This window comes from Seriola dumerili, unplaced genomic scaffold (assembly GCF_002260705.1).
Source record: "Seriola dumerili isolate Sdu_G_001 unplaced genomic scaffold, Sdu_1.0 BDQW01000078.1, whole genome shotgun sequence".
NCBI classification, from domain to species: domain Eukaryota; kingdom Metazoa; phylum Chordata; class Actinopteri; order Carangiformes; family Carangidae; genus Seriola; species Seriola dumerili.
In genome coordinates this window covers 2,314,573-2,337,448 of record NW_019174333.1, presented here as the reverse complement: position 1 = coordinate 2,337,448, position 22,876 = coordinate 2,314,573, and the positions used below count along the sequence as shown (strand labels likewise).

The 22,876-nt window shown below is 41.5% G+C and overlaps 1 protein-coding gene and 1 long non-coding RNA gene across 2 annotated transcripts in view; both read right to left on the bottom strand.

Annotated features, from left to right (window-relative positions):
* The window catches only part of LOC111220837, an 80,482-nt gene that overhangs the window by 28,986 nt on the left and 28,620 nt on the right, over positions 1 to 22,876 (bottom strand). The gene's annotated exons all lie outside the window — the stretch shown is intronic.
* Positions 9,749 to 22,134, bottom strand: LOC111220875. Its single transcript, XR_002665067.1, has 3 exons — positions 22,095 to 22,134; positions 21,295 to 21,335; positions 9,749 to 9,945 (listed from the first exon to the last, which is right to left on the bottom strand). It is a non-coding gene; the product is annotated as an uncharacterized LOC111220875 (long non-coding RNA).

Below are 22,876 nucleotides of genomic sequence, written 5' to 3'. Positions count from 1 at the left end.
TCTGATGTTACAGCTGCAGTTTCTCTGTTCATCAGTGATATTCTGTCTCCATCTAGTGGCTGAAACAAAGAACGATACTCTGACCTGCTGATTTTCATGTTTTCCTTGAACTCCTCTCTTCTTCTTCTTCTCCTCATCCTCTCCTCATCTGAGATTTGACTACATTGTCTTCAGTTTGGGTAAATCCAAAATAAATTCCTGAGACATTTCTTTCAGCTCTCAGTATGAACCCTGGTCCCCTTCAGATTGTGGTTTCTGTGTCTCTGCTGGTTGGTGGGTTTTTTTGGACTAAGATCGAGGCCAGCTGAATAATGTACATTATTGTACATGATGTCACATATCATATTGTAAGGCAGTTCAATAGATAAGGTTTGCAACCTCTTGCCTTACATCTTACTTGTTGCTAATGTAACCCAGTTAAAATATATTGCAGTGTATTCAAGAGAGTATAAGTTCAATAAATAAGTTCATAGCTTAATAAATAGAAATTAAGATAAAAGCTTAGAATTCATTGACCAGCAATGAAGTTATAGTTTTGTCAGTGTGGGAGGGTTGCATGTTGAGTAATGTCATCAAGGTGTACATGTCATTGACATGGTAGTTATTTGTTGTATAAGAATTTATATTGAAATGTGTTCATATGTACAATAATACTGTATGTGGAAGGAAGATAGTGAATTTACTATATTTACCTAGTTTGTGAATTTACTATATTTTTGCAACTTGCAACAAATGAGCGAATCACATTCGAGGTCAAAGGACAGGAAGTGAGGGGGGTGAGAGGACGTTGATGGGGAGAGGGAGTTGCAAGATGTAGGAAGACAGACGTGGAGCCCGCTGATGCGGGTGAAAAATGTGTTTGATTCTAAAGTTGACTTATCATCATTTGGTGAAAGTGTTCGACAAGGACTCTTTAAGAAACGTAAATGGTGATAGAGTTAGTCAGTTGAGTGGACTACTCAACGGAAGACAAAGTTTAGTTAAATTAGCTGCTAAGACAGTGGCTAGTGCTTGTTCATGGACTTTGCTAGGATGTTAGCAATCAGTGAACTCAACTAGTAAAGCCTGTGTGAATCTGCGAACTATACGTAGATGACAGAGACCCCGACGGAGCCGGATAGCGTTGCTGACCGGAGGACTTTGCCAACATCGTCTGCCCTGGTGTGAATCCTCGTCTCTTTTCTCTCATTCCTGCCGCCTTGGACTGCGCGTGCGGACAGTCATATTGTAGAGGTACCAATGTTTGTTTGCCTGCGGGTGAAGGAGCTATTCTGTTTTGGGCTGCAGCGTACACGAGCATCTTTCTGGCCAGCAACTTTCAAACTGGGTATTTTGGTTTATTTTTTTATTGCCGGCTATAGGTTTACTTGCTTGGGCCCATAGGTTAGCATTGTATGGATATTTTGTTGAATTCAATACATTATGTAAAAGGTATTACGAGAACTGAAAAGACATTTGGAAAAGAAAGGTTTAAATGGCATTTTCTATTTTTCTACTTTTTTTAAGTAAATGCTCATACTATGTTATACACAAGTGTGTTTACTGACTATTTTGACATTCTGGACATATGGATGGTAACTTTAAAGTTTGATAGTTCTAAGAACATTAATACTGTCTTGTGAGAGTTAAAGTGTTTCTTAAGAGTGAAAGTCATTTCAGAGGCATTGCATTACATGATAATTGCAAAGTAAGGTGTAATGGTTATTAGTTTATTAGAGATTTAAAGTGAAAAGCATTAAATTTTAAAATAAGGGAATTACATGCACATAAGGTACGTTAAAGTAAGTTTATTAGTAACACAGTTACCTATTCTGGATATAAAAAAGAACTTCGCTTAGCCACCTGTCATTATAGCCCATGCTAGAGAGGCGCTACACTAATTATAGCATGTTGATTGGTTAGTGAGCATGATACCTGAAAGTATAAAAAGATTTTCTACCAGAGTTAGTCAGTGTTTTTTAGGTTGAATGGTGCCACAGCTCATCACATGAACAGCACTAGTTCACTGTTTTGTGCTCGAGTTATAGAGCCCACAACCCAGCCTAGCTGCCCAGATCACTGATGTACACTGCTGTATGTTCTGTACTCACTTGCTGAAGTAAAGCAATGTTCATAAATGGAAGATTCCCTGCCATGTGAAGTGTTTTCACCCACGCACAGAACTGAACACAGTGCGGTGCCCAGCGTAGAGAAAGAGTCAGAGAGTGTGTCATCACTGGTGGTGGGAAGAGTGGCAACAATCTCTGATGTGCCTGAGCATCTCCAAGACCTGGTTGGTGCAGCTAGTGAGTCACTTGTAGCTAGTAAGGAACAACAGTAATGCTTTATCCAGCTGCTTTTAACAAACCAATCCCTCTTTGCCAAAGTTGACCTGGGTTACCAGTTTGCTGTGACACACAAGATTAACACAGGACCAGCCAAGCCTGTGTGCCATCCAGTAAGAAGAACACCTCTTGGATTCCAAAGGGAAGAGGAAACACATCTTAGAGCCATGCTTAAAGCAGGCGTCATTATACCATTATTGTCAGAGTGGGCCTCTCTAGTCATCTTAGTACGCAAGAAGGATGGAGGTGTGCATTGGTGTGTAGATTACCACTATTTGAACAGTTTGACAGTCAAGGATGCGTATCCCTGTCTTGATGTTCTTGGGGGAGCTAATATGTTTTCAACACTTGACCTTCAGTCTGGCTATTGGCAGATAGCAGTCGACGACAAGGATTATGATAAGACTGCATTCATCACCAAATGGAGGTTCGATGAGTACACCCTCATGCCATTCAGGCTATATAACGCCCCAAGCACATTTCAGAGGGGTTTGGAACTCGTCCTCAGGGGACTATAGAGGGAAACATTGCAGATCTATCTTGATGATGTCATCGTCCTTGGCAGAGGAGTACATGAAAATCTATACTGGCTTGCACAGGTCTTCAAGTGTCTCCACAGCTTTGGGTTGAAGCTAAAGCCATCTAAATGCCACTTGCTTCAAGAGGAAGTTCTCTTCCTGGGCCACGTTGTGAGTGGTGACAGAATCCGCCCAAATGCAGCTCTGGTCAGGGATGTACAGGTCTGGGAGACCCCCCAACAGCCTGCAAGCTTTCCCTGGGCTTTGTAACTACTACTGCAAGTTTGTTTCAGCTTTAGCAGAACTGGCAAGCCACGGCCTTCTAACAAAGGGAACTACATTCCTGTGGACAGATGAGCACCTGAATGCCTTCACACAGCTCAAGGAATGGCTAACACCTACACCAGTGCTTGGGTAACCTACTGTTGGAGGCAAGTACATTTTTGACACTGATGCTTCAAGCCACAGTATTGGAGCTGTTTTGTTAGAACTCCAGTGGGGAGAAGAGCAAGTTCTAACATATGCCAGCAACCATCTCACACCAGCTCAGCAGAGTAACTGTGTTACCAGAGTGAGTTACTGGCTGTAGTTCACTATACCTGCCAATTCCACCACTAATTACTGGCAGGAAGTTCCTGCTGTGCAGAGATCATGGCAGTCTCACCTTGCTTTTTCGGTTCAAATACCGTGAAGGTCAGCTGGCTCACTGGCTGGAAGAGTTGAGCCAATACGAATTTGACATTGAAAATCGAGCAGGGTACCAACACTCCAATGCTGATGTCATGTCGAAACGAACCGAAGAACATTCAAACAAATGTGACTGTTATCAAGCTGGAAAGAACTTGTCAGACCTGTCATGTCAAGGATGTAAGCACTGTGAAAGACTTCATGATTAGTGGGCAAGGTCTGAAGATGATGCCGTGAGGTGTATTCAGTCTGGCAGTGAGACCAGTGGTGATAATGTTCAGTCAATTGCAAAAGACCAGCCACATGCTGAGACTCCAGTAATTAACTGGCTGCAGTCAGTCAACCCTGAAGAATTTGCCAAACTCCAGAAAGCTGACCCTGTCCTCTCCACCCTCCACACAGAGAATCTGGGACTCTCCCTAATAAAGATCGGGTCATGCTTTAAAGCCCAGAAGTGAGGAATTTCTGGCTCTGCTGGCCTCAGGTCATGCTGCAGCAAGGAGTTCTTTAGTATTCCTGGGAGAGAGTAGGAGCCCAACATCCAGTCTTGCTGCTACTAGTTCTAGCATCCATACAGAGAGAGGTCCTACAGGCTTGCCTTAACCCTCCTTACTGTGGTCATTTGGAGAAGCTAAAACCCTTGAACGCTTCGCCAGAGCTGCACCTGGTATAGAATGTGTGAGGATGTCCATCTGTTTGTAAACAGACGCCAGCACTGCAAAGCTGCAAGACCAGTATACCAGTAAAAAGAGCAAAAGAAGTTACAAAGCTACCAAGCTCGAGCACAAGGATATTCTCATCATAACTGACCAGTTTACCTGATGGATTGAAGCTTTTCCTGTTTCTCAACAAGGGGCTGAAACCATAGCAAAGAAGCTGTGGATGACTTCATTGCTCCATTTGGAGCCCCGTTTGAGTTGCACACTGACCAGGGCAAAAATTTTGAAAGTTCCCTGTTTCAGAGTGTATGCAATCTCCTACGGATCATAAAGACAAGGACTACTCCTTACCACCCTGCCTCCAATGGACAGGTGGAACTGTTCAATTGAATCCAGTTCTATGTGCTACGCAACACATCTGCCACCACTCACCCCAGCATGTAGTTATGGGGTTCACACTTAACAGGCTCATGTTTGGCAGAGAAGTTCACCAACCACAGGATATCCAGTCTGGGGATGTAGAACTTATATCTGACAGAATGGATGTAGCAGATTTCCTTTACAACTTGGCAGAGGGACTTGAGGAAGCACAAAACTCAGCAAGTGAGCATTTCCACAATGCACAGGAAAATCAGAAGATATACGATGTTCGAGCAGAGGAACATTCTTACAGTGCTGGAGATTTGGTGTACGTGAAGGATGACACCAAAAAGAAGGGACTAAGCCCCAAGCTTCAAGCACGTTGGAAGGGCACCCTGATTGTTTCCGCATGCCACAGCCCTGTACTCTGAGATTCAAGGGTTGAAGCGCAGAAAGATAATGCACGATGATCACGTTAAACCATATGATAGTGAAGTGGTTCCTGCTCGGGTAAAACGTCAAAGGAGCCAAGTGCTGCAGCAGTCCCAAGACCCAGCTACCTCTATCTCATTGGTACCCAGGCTTTACGACAAAGGGACAATAATGAAGATCTAGCAAAGGAAGGAGCTTCCCAAGAGCTATCATGTAATGAAGAGGAAATGCCTAAGCCTGAAGCTCCAAGGTATCTGCAAGAAAAAAGACAAGAGGTGAAAGACTCTCCAGAAAAAGACTTTTAAAACTTCAAATTGACTACTTAGTTAAGAAGCCGGTGAGATTCAGGAACTAGTAATTGAAAGAGAGACTGTATAGTCAAAATACTGTTATTTAGCTCTATGTGTTTTTAGTTTGCCAAGACTGAAATGAACATGTCTAGGAACTCAGTTTACACCACAGTCACCTGTACTGGAGGGACTCAATAATCCTGGAGGGGGGTAGTGTAAGGCAGTTCAATGGATAACATTGTCCCCCCTTTCCTTATGTGTAACTTCTTTGTTAATTATAGCATGTTGATTGGTTAGTGAGCATGATGCGATCACACATGAAGGTATATCGAGATTTTCTATGAGAGTTAGACAGTGTTTTTTAGGTTGAATGGTGCCACAGCTCATCACATGAACAGTGGTAGTTTGCTGTTTTGTGCTCAAGCTATAGAGTCCACAACCCAGCTTAACTGCCTAGATCACTGATGAACACTACAGTATGTTCTGTACTAAGCTGTTAAGTAATTAAGTAAAGTTCATAAACGGAAGATTCCCTGTCGTGTGAAGTGTTTTCACCCACGCACATCCAGGTGAAGCAGCCTAGCTTACTTCAAGGGGTCTAAGCACAACAATATGTTACATTGTAACATTAGGAGGGAACATTCAGCTGTCTGCATACTCAAAAGGGTGTCAGGAAAATATTACAGACCAAACTGGTTTGAATGGACCCAGTAAAAGCCTGACTGACAGCCACTGTTGGACCTCCACACTCTCATTGGTGGGACTGAAACAACCTTTAGTTTAAACAGGTCTGACTGTTGCCTGTGTGTGACTGTAGTCCTGTCTGATGAGCCATAGACCTCCCTGAGAGTGAACATTAACTGTCTGTTTGGATACAATGTGAAGTGAGATCTACACAAAGCAACTCCACAACCCAGTGGTTAGGTCACATATGACAAGGACGTGAATGCCCTGAACAACGAATCCATGGTTCGTTTCCCGCTGGCTCGACTGCTTGCTGCATGTTATTACCCTAATTTCCTGTCTCTGTCCACTCAAATAAAGGGTTAAAAAAATCAGCATGCATCCCAGTCAAATTTGTGCAAATACTGTTCACTTTGTCTGAACATACCTGAAGGGGTTCAGTCAGCTTGAAACAAACTAGATGGTCTGACATGTTGTCCGACCATGTCTAAAGGCAAAAGTTCTTCTGTCTGTTGTGAATATGCACACTGGAGGGCAAGTGGAGTAAAGTCTGCTGTCAGAGTCTTCTCCTGGCTCCCACTGACTCCCTGACTCCTCTTCAGCAAATTGTCTTTGAAGCCTCAACACTATGAACTGAACAAATGTGGATAACTTCCCCTTATGTCAGTCTCTCATGAAGTCATAGTGTTGACCTCAGTTGTTCACATGAAAAATGATGAATAGTTTTATGAACATTGAAAAAAGAGCTGAGAGATACGTTCAAACCATGTGGCTGTAGCGGCCTTGTACTCTCTCTCTGTGCATTGTGTAATTTATGAAATGAAGATGACCATCACAGTCGGCACTTGGTCGTTTATTTCGGGCCAGGGGAACAGCGAGGTCCAACTGTTGCTATTAGTTTCAGAATGTACACAAAATAACACACAAAGCGTACCTGGCAGAGGGATCAACAACACAGTCATAACCCGGTCTTCCTCTCTCACACACACATACCCGTCTGAAAAATGTAAAATGAAAAGAAAGTGCAGGTTAGCTAACAATGTGTAGCACTAGCCATTTTATTAACACAAATAAAAGAAAACACCCTCAACTTTTGATGAAAAAGGATGTGCTTGACCGTTCGGGAGCTATATGTTTAAAATAATACTTAAACCACCCCTTATTATTGGAAACTCAAGTAATTAATATGACAATTATGGAGCTCATAGCTCATGCACCTACCAGGGGAACAGCGAGGTCCAACTGTTGCTAACCCCCCGGGGTGCACGACCCTAAGCCACAGGGGTGCTGCATTTAATGACCATGGGACAGACCATTTGCGTGTTGTAAGATGAGTTTTTTTTTTATAGCAAGTGGAATCACCTACTTCTTAACTCCGTTACATGGCCATGACTGTCAGATTGTACGTCGTCTGTAAAACTGTTGGATGCAGTTTTTCCAGTTCCAAAACTGGAGAGTTTTTCAGGGGATTTGGGTGTTTTCCGGCAATGTCTGACAATCCAAAACTATACTAGCTTACTCTGAGTCTTCCTATCCTTGTTCTTCGGAGTCCATTTTCCTTTTTCTGACTGTTTCTTGACAAAGATAATACATGGAACGATGTCACATTTACACAGCTGTGTACCAAAGACCTATCCTCTCAAAAAGGGGTGGAGATGTAAAAAGGTCATCGCTCTCGTTGATGTCTTTGAAGAAGGAGAAGTTTTTGCTTAGTCAATCAACCTGCTTAGTTTTTTGTTTTCACTGGCTTTTAAAATCTTTTTGTAGAGTTGTCTGGCTGGAACGTCAAGGAAGGTGGTGGGTAGGCAGACTCTACAGACTTCTTGGTTTCTCAGAGGTAAATATTTGATTTACAGTCCTCTCCATGTCACATGCAGCTCAAGCTTAATGACGCCAAAAACAAAAAAGACATAAAATAACACAGAAATAACTCATAAAATTAACTCATGACAAATTAAAAAAAGGGCACATGCTTTTGGCAGCATGGTCTCACCTCTCCTGGTTGGAGCAAAAGTTTAACTGCTTGTATAAGCTACGTCCACACTACTACATTGGCCGTTTTAAGACACATCTCGTTTGCCATGTTGCCATAGAAGTCCTTTGGGAATGCTACTGGCCCCGTCTTAGTTTGAAAACTCTAGGGGTGTGTTGTAGTTTGGACGGACGAAAACAGAGACCTTTGGAAATGATGACATAGACACCCATGGTCTCTCCTGATTGGGTCTCATCAGCCTCGACTACCAGTGGTGAATAAACCACGGATAATGAAATACAAGCATTACTGACCTTGTTGTTACTAGCAGCTGTTGCAACTAATCACCTGCAGAGTAGAAAATCTGCATCCTGTTTACACCGACTCGAGCATGCCCAGTGTACGTGATTGCTCATGTATATGTGTGTTTTCAGGTGTGATAGTCTGGACGAAGATCTTTTCTGATACGGAGTTAAAACGGTCACATGAACAGAGATCGCTTTAAATGTAGTTAGTAGTTTAGTACTTTAGTAGTGTGGACGTAGCCTTAGACCGTTCAATTCATACCTAACTTGCTTCAGACTGAACCACAACACAGCAGGTTGTCCTACACAGCAATCTTAACACCAAGGAATCAGCTGACATTCTTGGACTCCTTTCTAAGCACAGTTAGATAACTTAAAAAGTAAAAAAAAAAAAAAAAAAAATCTAAAGAAATGATTTGATAGAAAATAAACCCCTCTTCTTGGTTTGGCCCAATGATGTCACCATGAAATCTCCAAGACTATAAACACCAGGAAATGCTGGGCGGCCCCCTCCCAAACACTAGTCCTGCATGGTGGTCAGACCAAAGGAACCAACCATTACACAAAGTTCAAACCTGCAACATAATAAAAGTAACTGAGCCTAATTTAGGACTGTGTGTTTACTTTAATCTACTCCTGTGTTTTGGTGTAAATGTAATATATTGCTAAAACTAACAAACCTGGAACAGTAGGGGATACAATGTTACAATGGTAAATCATAGTAAACTGAACACATGTAGAAAATGGTGACGTGGTATACTGTGTAATAGACATGTAAGGGACAAGTGGTGAGTAAAAGAGTTCTCACTCAGTGTTTCGTTTGAAATCTCATTTAATAAACAGGATCAGCATCTGTCTGTTACCTGATGTTTGCAGACACAACTTCTCAGTAGATTTTTTCCCGCTCAACATCCATCCAGTGTAGTCAACTGTGTGTGAAATCACTTCCTTGTTCACTCAGTCACTATCAACAGACTCTCAACAGTTTACTCTATAGTAAACAGTACATTCAGATTTCAGTTACTGATTATCATCACTGTCAGCTGTTGAGTCGCACATTGGAAATGTTCACATCCAAGAAATGCGGAGCATTGCATTGTGGGATTGTCAGCAGAAAGTAGTGCACATGTTGAACGCTGCTTTTTTACTTCCTTTGTGGAAGTTTTGAGGGTCATACGTGTGAATGATTGTTTGTCTCTGTGTTGGTCCTGTGATAAAGACCTGTCCAGGATGTACCCCGCCTCTCACCCAGTGTCTGCTGGGATTGGCTCCAGCTGATGGATGGATAATGTCAGACACATCTTCTGTTGGATCACAGTGTCCGCTCACTTATTAGAAACACAGACTTTAACAACAGAACCTCTTATTGAAAGATTACAATAGTCATGTGAGTCCTCAGCTCTCTGGAAAGGCATGGATCTTCCTCCCAGAGAGCAGCGATCAGAACTAAGCTGGCTTCACTTCCTTTTCTTCGCACAGTGTCGATCCCATCTCATGCATTTTCATTCCATTTCATCATCATTTACAACGCCACGCTCAAAAAGTTTATCCAGAGGCTGCTCTAGAACAGGTCCAGACACTCTCTTAACAAACTGTGTCCGAACTGAGAGCAACTTTTCCTATGCTGTGACACTGTCCTCTGCTGTGAGCCTGTCTTCTGCTGTGAGCCTTTCCTCGGCTGGGAGTCTCCTCTGTACAGTTTCCCTGCCTGGACCTGGGAAAAAACAGGGAAAAGACTAGTTTAATAACCAACCATCACTTTTAAACAGAGATCTAATGACAAACGTCATTTTATTGTTTGCTGCAGCATTTGTTCTTTCTCTGAACACTTGTCCTGAGTTTGAAAACCAAACATCAGAAATGCATATTTTATTTTTGGTTCATCTCGTTCCCTACGGTTTAACACCGGCACTTTCACAGCCTGCAGCTGTTGTCAATCAAACACAGACATGCCCCTCCAGCTGCTGTCAATCGAACACAGAAACACCCCTCAAGAGACAAAAAGGAGCATTTCTGATATTTCCCTAAAAACTTTTGTTCTTTCTTTAAATAACTTTAAAAAACTTTTAATGATGAATTAAAAAACTAGTGGGCAAAGCAGCAGAAGACGTCACATTTAAGCAACTTTGTCCTCTGCTCGTGTAAAATACAACCTGAAAGTTTGATTTTCTCTGTTGAATGTGTAAACAAGCAGAGAGCAGAGGAGCGAAAGAGCAAAGCCACAGCCATGCTCCATATCATTAGATATGACTTCATCAGACATTTATTTTCCTGTTAATCGGTAGAGGTATTGGCTGCCAATATATCAGGCATCTCTAATTTTTATTCTTAAGTTGAGGGGAGGTCTGTAATGTTATGCAATCTCTAGCGTTATCCAGCCAAAGTGAAGTGTCTTAGAGTTTATTTCGCATCAACCCGCAACAGACACTGGCAGATAACACATCTGCCCATGACCCCGACCAGAAATCAAGAGTGTCCAGAGCTGAACCGCTGAGACACCGGCAGAATCCGTCACCATGATAACGGGACACGGCTTCCAGGAGAATCTACCTAAATCCTGTGTCTCCAGGGTTACCATGGCAACCACAGCCAACTCAGTAATATAGTAATAGTAATATTTAATCATCAAATCTCATTCATAGACGTAGCATCATTAGCTGTATAGCCATAGTGTATAGCCCTAACATATTCTCTCCCACCTTTGCCAACTCATCACACTGCTCGTTTAATATTATTTTCATCTTTATGTTTATTACACCTTGCATTTACTCTGTAGATAGTAGTTTAGGTAATAAACTCCTTTATTTACACCCAGCTGTTGTCCTGTTGTGTTCTTTTGAAGTAGAGACTGGAGATCCATTGAATCGAGAAGTCATGGCTTCCGATATGAGATTGATAAATTTATCAATAAAGTAATTCATTGTTGTCCTCCCAGAGGACTGCTGCCCCCTTTCAATGACAGCAAATTCTAAATTGTGGTGTTAATGCTACACCATCCTGGCCTGGAGTATTATTTGCGCCAGCCTTCACTGCACTCTCGTTTTATAACTTCCTCCCTTATCATGAAGCCCTTCTTTCCTAACGACTTGCAATTATTAACATCCTGGAAGATCTTAACACACATATCAGCTTTTTCTTTACTATTTACAACCTCAAAACATCCATCATTTAGAACTGGCATTGATGTTTTAACAACTTTACCAGACATTTTATGGATTCTGGACCATATCTGCCTGACTGGGGTATCCAGATCAACTTTCCCACAGAAAGTCCTCCAACACTTCTTTTTTGCCTCCTTAATAGTCTTTCTTTGCTAATGCTCTACATCATTCGTAACCAATAGCATTTTCCTGAATAAAGTTCTATGTAAATTTCTGAATGCACACTTTCTTCACTGCCTTGTTACAGCACTTATTCCACCAAAGAACAATAACATAACCCTTGGGGAACTCTCTGACAGGGACTGTCTCTGTAGCCACCCTCAGGATCATTGCAATTAAAGAATCATTGTACTCATCAATTGATCCAACACTATTAACTTCCTCTAAAACAACTGCTGTACCTTCCTCAAACTTATCCCCTTCTCTAACTCTGTCCCCAGAAACTAAAAGTAGGGACCTTCCAAACTGTCTCAGCACAGGAAAATGATTACTGCCCAATGAATCTGTTCCTAATGTAGCAGTATGGGCCTGCAATCTTGCTGCGACGTTAATTAGTGCTGCAGAATCAGCCTAGGGGGCGCAGTCTATAAAGGTGGGTGGTTGCGTGTTGGGAGCCCTCTTGCTCCGAAGCTCTTGGGTGCCCTCCAATAACCCAGCCTGCATCCAACGCTAATCCATCGGGGGTTTTTTTCCGACCCTAAATTGGTTAACGTCCTTTTTTTTTTTTTTTTTTTTTTTTCTTTACCCTGGTGCCCCATGTATATGTTTTCAAGATTTTAAATATTGCACGTAGCCTACGGAGGGTAAATCATTTTTTTGAAATTGTTTTTGTTTTGTGTGGGTTGTTTTGCATGTTTTTTTTTGTTTGTTTGATTATTTTTGGTTAGTTCTTATTAGTATTTTGGTTTAATTGCTTTGCATGTTTTCGTTTGATTGTTTGATTATTTTTGGGTAGTTATTAGTAGTATTTTGGTTTGTTTTGCATGTCTTTGCCAGTTCTTCTTTTGTTTGCATTTGTGTGGTTTGCTTAGTTATATGTGTTTTAATTGGTTTAACCCAAGTTTGCTATTTGCTCTTTCTTGTGAATTTTTTTTGAATTGCTTGAGGGATGTGTGCGTGTGTATGAAGGTGTGAGTGTGTAAAAGATTTTATTGGGAAATTGTTAAATTAACAGACTGCTAATAAAAACGACTTGAATTTGTACTCTGGACCCAGTCTCAAGCCCTCATCAGCAACGAACTTGTGCATGTTAAACATTGTATAAAGAGTTAATCTAATTCTCCAGGTGCAATTCCTGAAGTGGCGTTGTTGGCAACCTATACTTCCTCTAAGGTACTCACGATTAGAATTATTGTATAGTATTACCTTTTTGTATTCGCCCCCCTTTAGCCCCGATTGCCACACTAAGACATTCTATTCCCCAACTCTTGCTAAGGCTGAAGAAGCAAATGTCAAATCTAAACATGACATTTTAAATCAGTTAACTTCAAATGGAGTTGGTCTGCTGTCATTCGTAACTACTAGATTGCAACAGTCTAAGAGTTCCTCAATCACAGAACCATTTGCGTCTCTCATCTGATTTCCCCACAAGTGGTTATTGTCACAATCCGCCTCTGCTCCTATCTGATCTCTTTGGTGTTTTTCCACTCACCTCCCCTCTGTCTCACTCTCCACTCTGCCACACCTCCTCATCAGCCTCACCGTCCCCACCTGCTGCTCCCAGCTGCACTCCATCTCCAATCAAGCCAGTATTTAAGCAGCCTTGGTCCACTCACACATTGCCAGATTGTTCTCTGTGTATTATGCAAGACCTTCCAGCGTTCATCTCCAGAACGACTTCCCGTTATCGACCCCGCTCATCTCTTACTATCCTGCCTCGTCTCTGCCCCAGTGAACGCCTACGCCTTTTCTCTGTGACCACAAGTTCTGCTTGTGCCCATCCTGGTTCCCGTCTGCCTGTCCCTGTGGCTGTTGGCGTTCCGCAGCTCTGACATTGCTATGTGAGTCTCCCACCCATCTTACCTGTGGGATCATCACCATCGGAGACTCCTGCCTCATCTACCTGGCTTTCTTCGTGGGTTGGTCCTGTGAGTACTTCCCTGCTGGTTTCCTGATTACCCGCCTGCCTGCTCCTTCCCAGTTCGTCCCTGTCTGTGTGAGCCTCCCCAACCCGCTCCACTCACCTGCTCTGCAGCACGGCTCTCTAGCCCCGGCCCCGGACCCCTTCCTCTATCCCCAATACCCACCTGTCTGCAATATCTCTGTTTCATTAATAAAGGTAATTACAAACTATATCCAGTTCTGTGCTGCATTTGGGTCCATACTATACCTGTTTCAGTTATGGGCATTAAGGTCAACTACCCAGATGATAGGAGCGCTAATCTTACTTCCTATATCCTCAAACTCAGATTTAGAGGCTTACATAGATTATAGAAGTTGACTAAATTTATTTTACCCTGAGAACTCCATACATCATCTATTAAGCATTGAAAAGATACTTCACACTCAAATTTTATACTGAAAACCTGTTTTTCTAAATGTAGCAAACCTACCACCAAAATAAAAAACACAGAAAAACTCAAAGGGAAAACAAAACTTAAACATCCTCAACATCTAATTTCTTTTCCTGAGAACCATACATCACATCAACTATAAATGCAAGAAGGGCTTCCTTATTGACTCGAACTACTTCTTGATTGGCTATGGGAGGTGAGGAGATGCCAAGGACCCACCCACTGATGACCTTCCAAAGATGACTGAGTGACTGGACCCTTCCACTTTCACTAGGGCTTCTCCATAGGCGATCTTATGCTGCTCTGACATCCTGAACTTGCATTGCCTTCACAAAGTTACAACACTCTGCTTCCCCTGCAGGAGATAGGCATATCTCTGACATTTAAAACATAGGGGAGACCTTTGATACAGCCAATGAACACCCTTGCTGGGAGTACATTACCACTAAAAGTTAACAAAACTGGGGAATTAGGATTTCCACTGTCAAACAAACATGGGATTCTTATTGTTGAAGGATGATGGCTGGAGTCGCAAACTTCTGTTAAGCTGTGTATTTATTTGCAATGTACAAAACAAAAGTGTCAATTATAATAAAAGAGAAAAAACCCAAAAAAATCCACGCTCAAATCACACCCACAATGTGCTTACTCTGGCGTGAGTCACTTACTCTTCCTCGAGCTTGGTGTTGGCCGGGGCATTATATACACTAAGCTCCTCCCCAGCCCAACCAACTCCCAATTAAATCACCGATTAATATTCTGCTCCACCAAATACCTCTGCAAAAGGCCCCACAATAGACCTGCAAAAAAATACACATCATTTAATACATTCCTCCATCAAACATTCTTCAATCAATAATAAATCAACAAAATAAGCAGTCAATTAAAGGTCAAGGCAAAAACTCCCCCACCACTCAGGGAACAATGGAATGAACCTGCCCAACAGGAAGCTGCCACCACTATATAAGACAGCCCACTTCATTTGATCTGGTTAGCCCTAGGAGGAGAGAAGGAGAAAACCACAAGCAAACAATGGTAAAATGAAATAAACCTTACTAACAAAACTATATGTGTGTGGTGCATTTCTTTTGTTATTGTTGGGGAGGGGTATGATGTATGAACGACTGTCCAGTGTGGTGCGTGCACTCACCACGGAAACAGAGGGGAAACATTTGTTTGTGTGTGAACCAGAGTTTTACCATGTGCCCCCATTTAGAGTGACGAGGCCTTTGTCACATCCACTTTGCCAGGCTTTAAACCACTTCACTTTACAAACTTCCCCTCCCTTTAATATTTTCCTTCATTTCTTTCTCTGTAATGTTACCATAAATGATGCCTTTTACCACATTTTTACTAAGAGGAGAGGAAGGTGGAGAATTAATACCACATTAATGCAGGATTCCTCCTTTTTAAAAAAAGCACTGAAGGGGGACTTAAACATTTTTTTAATTTAATATCAGCAGTACTGAAGACATAAGTTGGGAAAGCTTGAGGGGAAGCAGGATGTGGAGGGATTGGAACTGCCCATAACACAAGCGGAAATAAGGAAGGCAACTTCTTCAATGAAAAATGGGAAATCACCTGTCTATGACAGACTCCCTGTAGAGTATTATAAAGAGTTTATAAATATTCTTGCCCCAGTATTGCAAAAGGTTTACCAGGAGATGTTTAGTAAGGAATTTATAGCCCAAACTTTTAACAAAGCTTCATTTTCAGTAATTCCCAAAGCAGGTAGAGATGCAGCAGACCCCACTAATTTTAGACTTATTAGCTTGCTCAATCTCTGAAAAGATGATTTCTTTTGACCAAGAGATGGAAAAGTGTACAAATCAGACCCACAAGTTAACACTTCAATTTGGTTGGTTTATTCGTGCACGAAGGACAGATCTGGTGCTGGGTACACCAAGTCTCTCACTGAATGACAGAACTTGAGCTGCTTATATCCTAAAGTAATCTGGGCATGGTAACTATCATCTGTTAACCTTAAGATCTTTCCCTTACTGTTTCACTTTTATTGCTTGTATCCTCCTGGAAGTGAATGCATCACTTAATCTCTGCAAGGATGTAGATAAATTCCTAAACACCAATATAACCATAAAACTTAGACATGTGACAGACTCCTTGGTATGCTGCTCCCTCAAAGGTCAGCAGCTTACCTAAGGTTCACATTCTTGACATCCTAAAACCAAAGTTGCCAACATGCAAAATAAATACAACCTTACAATCTCCACTGAAAAATTTTGACCAAAATCTTAGCCATGCATCTGTAGGTAGTGTTACCAAGCATCATTCATCCCAACCAAATGGGATTTAAGAAAAACAGATCCTTAACCTACAATGTTACATTTAATGTGGTTGAGCCAGTCTAGTAACACACCAATAAGTGCTCTGTCCCTTGATAAGGTGTAATGACAATTCTTGTTCTTCACCATATCTCACTTTGGCTTTAACCCTTATTTTATTACATGGGTAAAATGATATTTAAAGAACCTTTCCAGAGGGACACACCAGCGGTGTTCCTTAGGTCCCTTATTGTTCATAATTTTCTTAGAGATATTGGCAGTTGCTATTAGGACAAACCCTGGTATTAAAGGAGTCAAGGGAGGGGATAATAAACATAAGCTTTTACTTTATGCAGACGACATTGTAGTGTTATCTGACACGGTTTGCCATGGTGGAAATTTTAGGTTTGAATTTATGTTTGGACTTTTGTCACTTCCTGGTTTATTTTGTAGTTTCCTTGTGTGTCTAAAGGTTTTTATTTCTTGTCTTGGTCCTGATTCTGTGAGGTGATTGTCTGCCCCGCCCTAATGTGCTTCACCTGTGTTCAATCACCCTTGCCTCCCTTGTTTCTATATTATCTCTGTGCTCCCCTTTGTCCGTGTCAGTTCGTCTGTTCATGTCTGGTTTTTCCCCGAGCTGTTCATGTTGCCTGTTCATGTCAGCTGCGGTATCCCCTGTGTCTCCTGTTGTTGTTCCTTGTGTGCCCGTGTGCAATTCATTCCTATGTGTTGGCTGCATTTGGGTCCAGCCTTACCCGCACTGTGACAGACGCCTTAGAATCCCTACCGCATCTGATGAACACCATCCAGTCATTTTCAAAACTATCAGGTTACTCTGAATCTGAAGCAGTGCCCCCTTCCAAATTCTGTCACCCTTTTGTAACTTCAAATGGGTCCGTAACGGAATGTAATACCTGGTCAAATTTTAATCTACTGCTACAAAAGATTAAAGTAAATCTTGAAAAGTGGGATTAAGAAATTAAATTTACAGTACTTCATGGGGAAAAATTTGCATTAAAAAAATGGTAGTGGCTCCAGGACTCAATTACAATCTTATGATACTCCCACTCAAAATACCATCTACTATTTCTAAGCAATTTGATGATATAATTAAACAGTTTCAACATTCTTTGGAGTGGGAAAAGGCCAAGCATTAAATTGAGTAAGATGTGTACCCATAAGGACAAAGGAGGGTTGGGTCTTCCCGACCCTTGATTGCATCATTTATCTTTTGAAATGGCCAAATTAGCAAAATATTGGGGTGTGTCAGAGGATAAAGCAGATTGGATGGATACTGAACAGAAACTGTGTTCACCATTCAATCCTTACACTTGCAATATTACAAACCCACTTCCTTTGCACTCGAGATGTCTGGAACAGAATTCATAAATGGTTCAAAGTTTAAAATAATGTACAAAGATACTCAACACTATGGCACAACTCAACAGTCTCTATTGGAAAAACTACTGTATACTGGAAGCACTGGCATTCCTGTGGTTTGAATACAATTGGTGATTTATTTGAGGATGGCGTATTCCTGTCATACAATAAATTAATAGTGATTTAACCTGGTGGGAAAAGGTCATTTCTGGAAGTACTTGCAGATAAATAATTGTATTTACTTAATCTAATTTAATATAATTTTGCTGATAACACAATAAAAATGTAACTGGAACCACCACTGGAAAAGCGGAAAGCCTATCAATTTTATTTTTTTGAGTAATGAGTCTGTAAATATGAAAATGATATGGTAGAGGGACCTTGGAGAAGAATTTGAATGTGATGAATGGTCTAAAATTGTGGCCGGATGTGGCAAATATGTGAAAGAAGGGAGGGGAAAGTTTACACAACATAAGGTATTGTATAGATACAGTCATACACCATCAAGACAGAATGAAGTTGTTCAATAATATTCTGTAAAACTGAAATAGGAACTGTCCTACATTGTGTCTGGAAGTGTAGTTTGGCCAAACCACTCTAGATACTCATTCAAATACTCATTTGAAGTGTCTGATTCAACAATCAGCAAGAAGTAGCACAGAAGTCACATCAAAATGTCATAGTCAAGTAATTGGTGGGGGCTTGGGGGGTGAAACCCGACTGAGAAGAAACAAAAACACACAGTATCCAGTAATAAATGATGAAGGAATCGAGCAAGTTCGAAGCCACTTACCAGCTAAGTGCAATTGTCTAATGAAGGGACTGTTGATTTGGAGCTGATTCTGCAGGAGCCGAGGGGCTTTGGGCAAGATAACAAGGAGCAACTCCAGGACATTATGGGGGAAATAGTGCAGACAAACACCAGACTGGATGAGGCTGAGGATAGAATAATGAAAACTGAAGAGAGAATCCAAAAAGCAGAAGACACCCTAACAGAAATGTTGAAGCTACAAGTCAAACTAGATAAAATAACAGACCAAGTGCTGCTCCAGGCACAAGAACCATATGGACTTGTAGAGGGAGCAGAAAAAGAGTCGTCATCCATGATCTGCTTTGTGGAAAAACTGCTCAGGGAAAAACTGCAAACTTGGTCCCCAACCACCAGAGGCTGCACAACCAAGATCAATCTTGGCAAAATTTCTCAGCTTCAAAACAAAGGAAGCCGCATTCCACCAGGCATGGCAAAAGAAAGGTTCTACTTTACAGGAATAGCAAATAAATTTGCATAGGGAATACGCAGAGGTAGGAGGGGGTTTTAAAAGGCCGACAAATTCAGTTTCACACACTGTATCCAGCATGGTTTAGAGTCAAGTTTGATGATAAAACCCAGATTCATTAGACAGCGTAAGAGGCAACCCAGGACCTGTCGAGGAGAGTAGTCGCCCTGGAGACCATCAAACCCCTGAAAAATAAGTTTAGATGCTGAGAAAGCATTTGACTCATTCAGATGGTCTTTCTTATATGAAGTGTTATCCATATTTGGATTTCAAGAAGCTGTCATTGAAACATTTAAAGCCCTAAATGACAAAGCCTCTGTCATGGTTTGCCATGGCGGACACTTTTCGTTAGTTTGTTTGGACTTTTGTCACTTCCTGTTTTATTTTGTAGTTGGTTTCCTTGTGTGTCTCAATGTTTTTACTTCCTGTCTTGGTCCTGTTTGTCTGTGTGGTGATTGCCTACCCCGCCCCTAATGTGTTTCACCTGTTTCACTTGTGTCTATATATGCTTTGTGCTCCCCTTTGTCTGTGTCGGTTCGTCTGTTCATCTCTGGATTGTCCTTGATCTGTTCATCTCTGGATTGTCCTTGATCTTTTCATCTCTGGATTATCCTTGATCTGTTCATCTATGTTTTTTCTGCGATCTGTTCATGTCTGGTTGGTCCTCAAGCTGTTCATGTCTGGTTTGTCCTCAGTCTGTTCATGTTGCCAGTTTATGTCTCCTGTTGTCATCCCCTGTGGTTCCTCATGTTTTGACCTACTGTTCAAGTTCTTGTGTAACCCTTGTGCTTCAGTTTCCTTTTGTGGTTCAACAGCAGATTCCTAAGTTAATAAACTTTTTGCACGTCATTCCCCTGTGTTGGTTGCATTTTGGGTCCAGCCTTACCCGTATCATGACAGATCGTGACAGTACGAACTGACCAAAGAAATGGACCCAACAGCATACGCCAGCTTCATGGCTTTTTTGAGGTTGCCTCAATTCTCCCAGCCAGCACCCCCCGTCAGCCTTCACACCCCTTTCACGCTGGCTGATCCCCTGTCTGACTTGGACCTGGATGACCCTGACGAGTTCCCTTGAAAGGAACTATTTCTACGGGGTTGCTTGGTGGCCACAGAAGGCAAGGACATCATGGCTCCTGTCGCCACACCACGCAACTTTTTGCACCTCATTCCCCTGTGTTGGCTGCGTTTTGGGTCCAGCTTTACCCGCATCATGACACCCTCCGCAAGGATAAAAATTAATGGTGATTTATAAAATTAATTTATTCTATAACGAGGAACAAGACAGAGCTGCTGCACCTCACCGCTGCTCTTCTGCTTGTTTATAGAACCCCTGAGTCAATGGATTTGACAGAATGCTGAAGCAATCAGGTACCTGGGTGTCAACCTATCTGAAGATGTCTTAAAATTATAGATAAGATAAAACCGGACATAGTAAGATGAAATGATATTCCTTTCTTGAGTTTGAGTTCCAGAGTAAAGTTGATTAAAAGGAATATACAGCCACAAGTGTTTTATCTTTTTCAGTCCTGGGACAGGTTGATATCCAGATACTTATGGTGAGGGAAAAAATCAGGTAAAAAATCTTTACAATGGAAAATGGGTGGCATATATGTCAAGCACAGTGGAATTCAACTAATTTGACTAAATGGGGACTGTTGTAAGTTTTTTATTATGCCCCTGTAAAAACAACATTAGGGAAGTGGTGGAATATGTTGGAGACTGTGGGATAGATGACACCAATCACTTCCATATTTGTTGGAACTGCCAGGATATTGTTCCTTACTGGCAGGACCTACACACACACACATTAATAATGTATTTGGTGTAAACATTCCTTTTAGATGTGATACTGTATACAGTGGGGACATCCCATTTGAAGGGTGGAATACTAATGATAAACTGATATGAATACTTCTGGCAGCAAGTAAAAAGGCTGTCACAAGGACCTGCCCAGCATTAATGAATGTATAGGAATAATAAACAAAATCTATATTATGGAAAGGCAGTCATTTTCCCTGAAAGTCCAAAAAGAAAAGTTTTACCTGATCTGGACTTTATTGCACCTAACAGCTCGCTCTCTATTCTTTCTTTTCCCCCCTCCACTCCCAGTAAAATTTGAGGTGAAAGCTTTCCATGTTCAATTGTAAATCATTTCTGTTATTGTTATGAAAGAAAATCATTGGAAGAGCCAGACTGTGAAGTGGTTATCAAATATACTGCATAAGTCTCTGTTTTAAATGTACAAAATGTGATTCCCTTGCAGTAATATTGATAATATGTAAAATGATCATTGTGATGCTATATGTATGCTTTTCCAAATAAAACTAAATAAAATAAAATAAAAGAGGAAGATCTCGAGTTTAGGGCTTCAACCAATATGTCATTTAAGAATATGTTGGTAATCTGGTGACAGATTGATGAACAGGAGACAGAGTTTCAGTACTCACAGGTTTTGTCTCTGGAAGCTTTAATCACCCTGTCATCGACCCTGTAAGAACAATCACAACAACAGTTACAGAGTGAGTGGAAAATAATCAGTTTAGTTTGAGTTAGTTTTATTAAACCCAACAGTGATGATCCCTTATCAGTCTCACCCAGCTGAGTATTAACTGATCCAGTATCAATGAGCCTGATCAGTAGGTTAGTCGCTAAACTTTGGGATCAACTGGAGCTTTACAGTCTCACTTATAAACACAGTACCTTGGTAGCAGTAATGATCACCATGGTAACCACAAGAGCTGTTGTGTGTGTGTGTATTTATCTGATCAAATGGGTCAGAACATCACCTTCAGACCAAACTTCATTTGACCTGAACACAGATTCTTTAATGGACAGGATTCCTGACAGTGATGAAGCTTTTACTCTCCTCTTCATCACTGCAGCTCAGAACAACATGAGAAATCAAAACTAAACCAACAATGATCCACACACTGTTCAATGTTTCATGATTCTAGATGAACATTTCAGTCACACTGACTCATCAGACATCAACTACTTCTCAGCAGAAACAGTCTGATATTAACTTCAACCGTTTTATCTGCATCACATGTTCACAGTAGTTCTGTTCTCTCTCTGTCTGTCTGTCCAATCCTGAAGCCTGTCACTGTTCTCCTCTAACAGCTTGACTGAGGAAAGCAGCCACTGAGAAGGTTGGAGGTTTACAGGAAACACTGGATCTTTGCTCTGATACTGTGTTTAATACAATACTGCTGAGAGCAGCATGGACTGACCCCAACACTCTACTGACCTCAGACTCTCCAGTCTACAGTCTGGACTCTCCAGAAAACCACACAGATCCTTCAGGTCTGAATCCTGCAGGTTGTTGTAGCTCAGGTCCAGGTCTCTCAGATGGGAGGGGTTGGACTTCAGAGCTGAGGCCAGGGAAGCACAGCTGATCTCTGACAAACTGCAGTAACTCAATCTGATAAAGAATGAAAGATTTAGTTAAAAATGTCAGCACAATATTCATACACCTATTCATGCCCACACAGATTAATCTCTCTCACACACTCACACACTCACACACACACACACAAACATACACACACACACTGGACATTTTCTACAGTGTATAGAAAACATGAGTCCTCTGACTGAGAGAAATACCAGTGTCTGAGTTCTGAAGGTTGAACTGAAGTGAACAGACATTATTCATGACAACTGAGTGAAATGAGCTGAAACTGAAGAATCATTCTCAGTCTGAGAGAAGAACAACTGGAAACATGAGACAACAACTATTTAAAATGTCATTCATTACATCACAGTGAATGATTCAAGTTATGTGTCAATATTAATCAGGTTCAGTTGTGGGACAAAGATGATCTGACCTCAGAGTCTCCAGTCTACAGCCTGGACTCTCCAGAAAACCACACAGATCCTTCACTCCTGAATCCTGCAGGTTGTTGTAGCTCAGGTCCAGGTATCTCAGGTGGGAGGGGTTGGACTTCAGAGTCAAGGCCAGAGAAGCACAGCTGATCTCTGACAAACTGCAGTGATTCAATCTGAATAAAGAATAAAAGATGTGAGTTT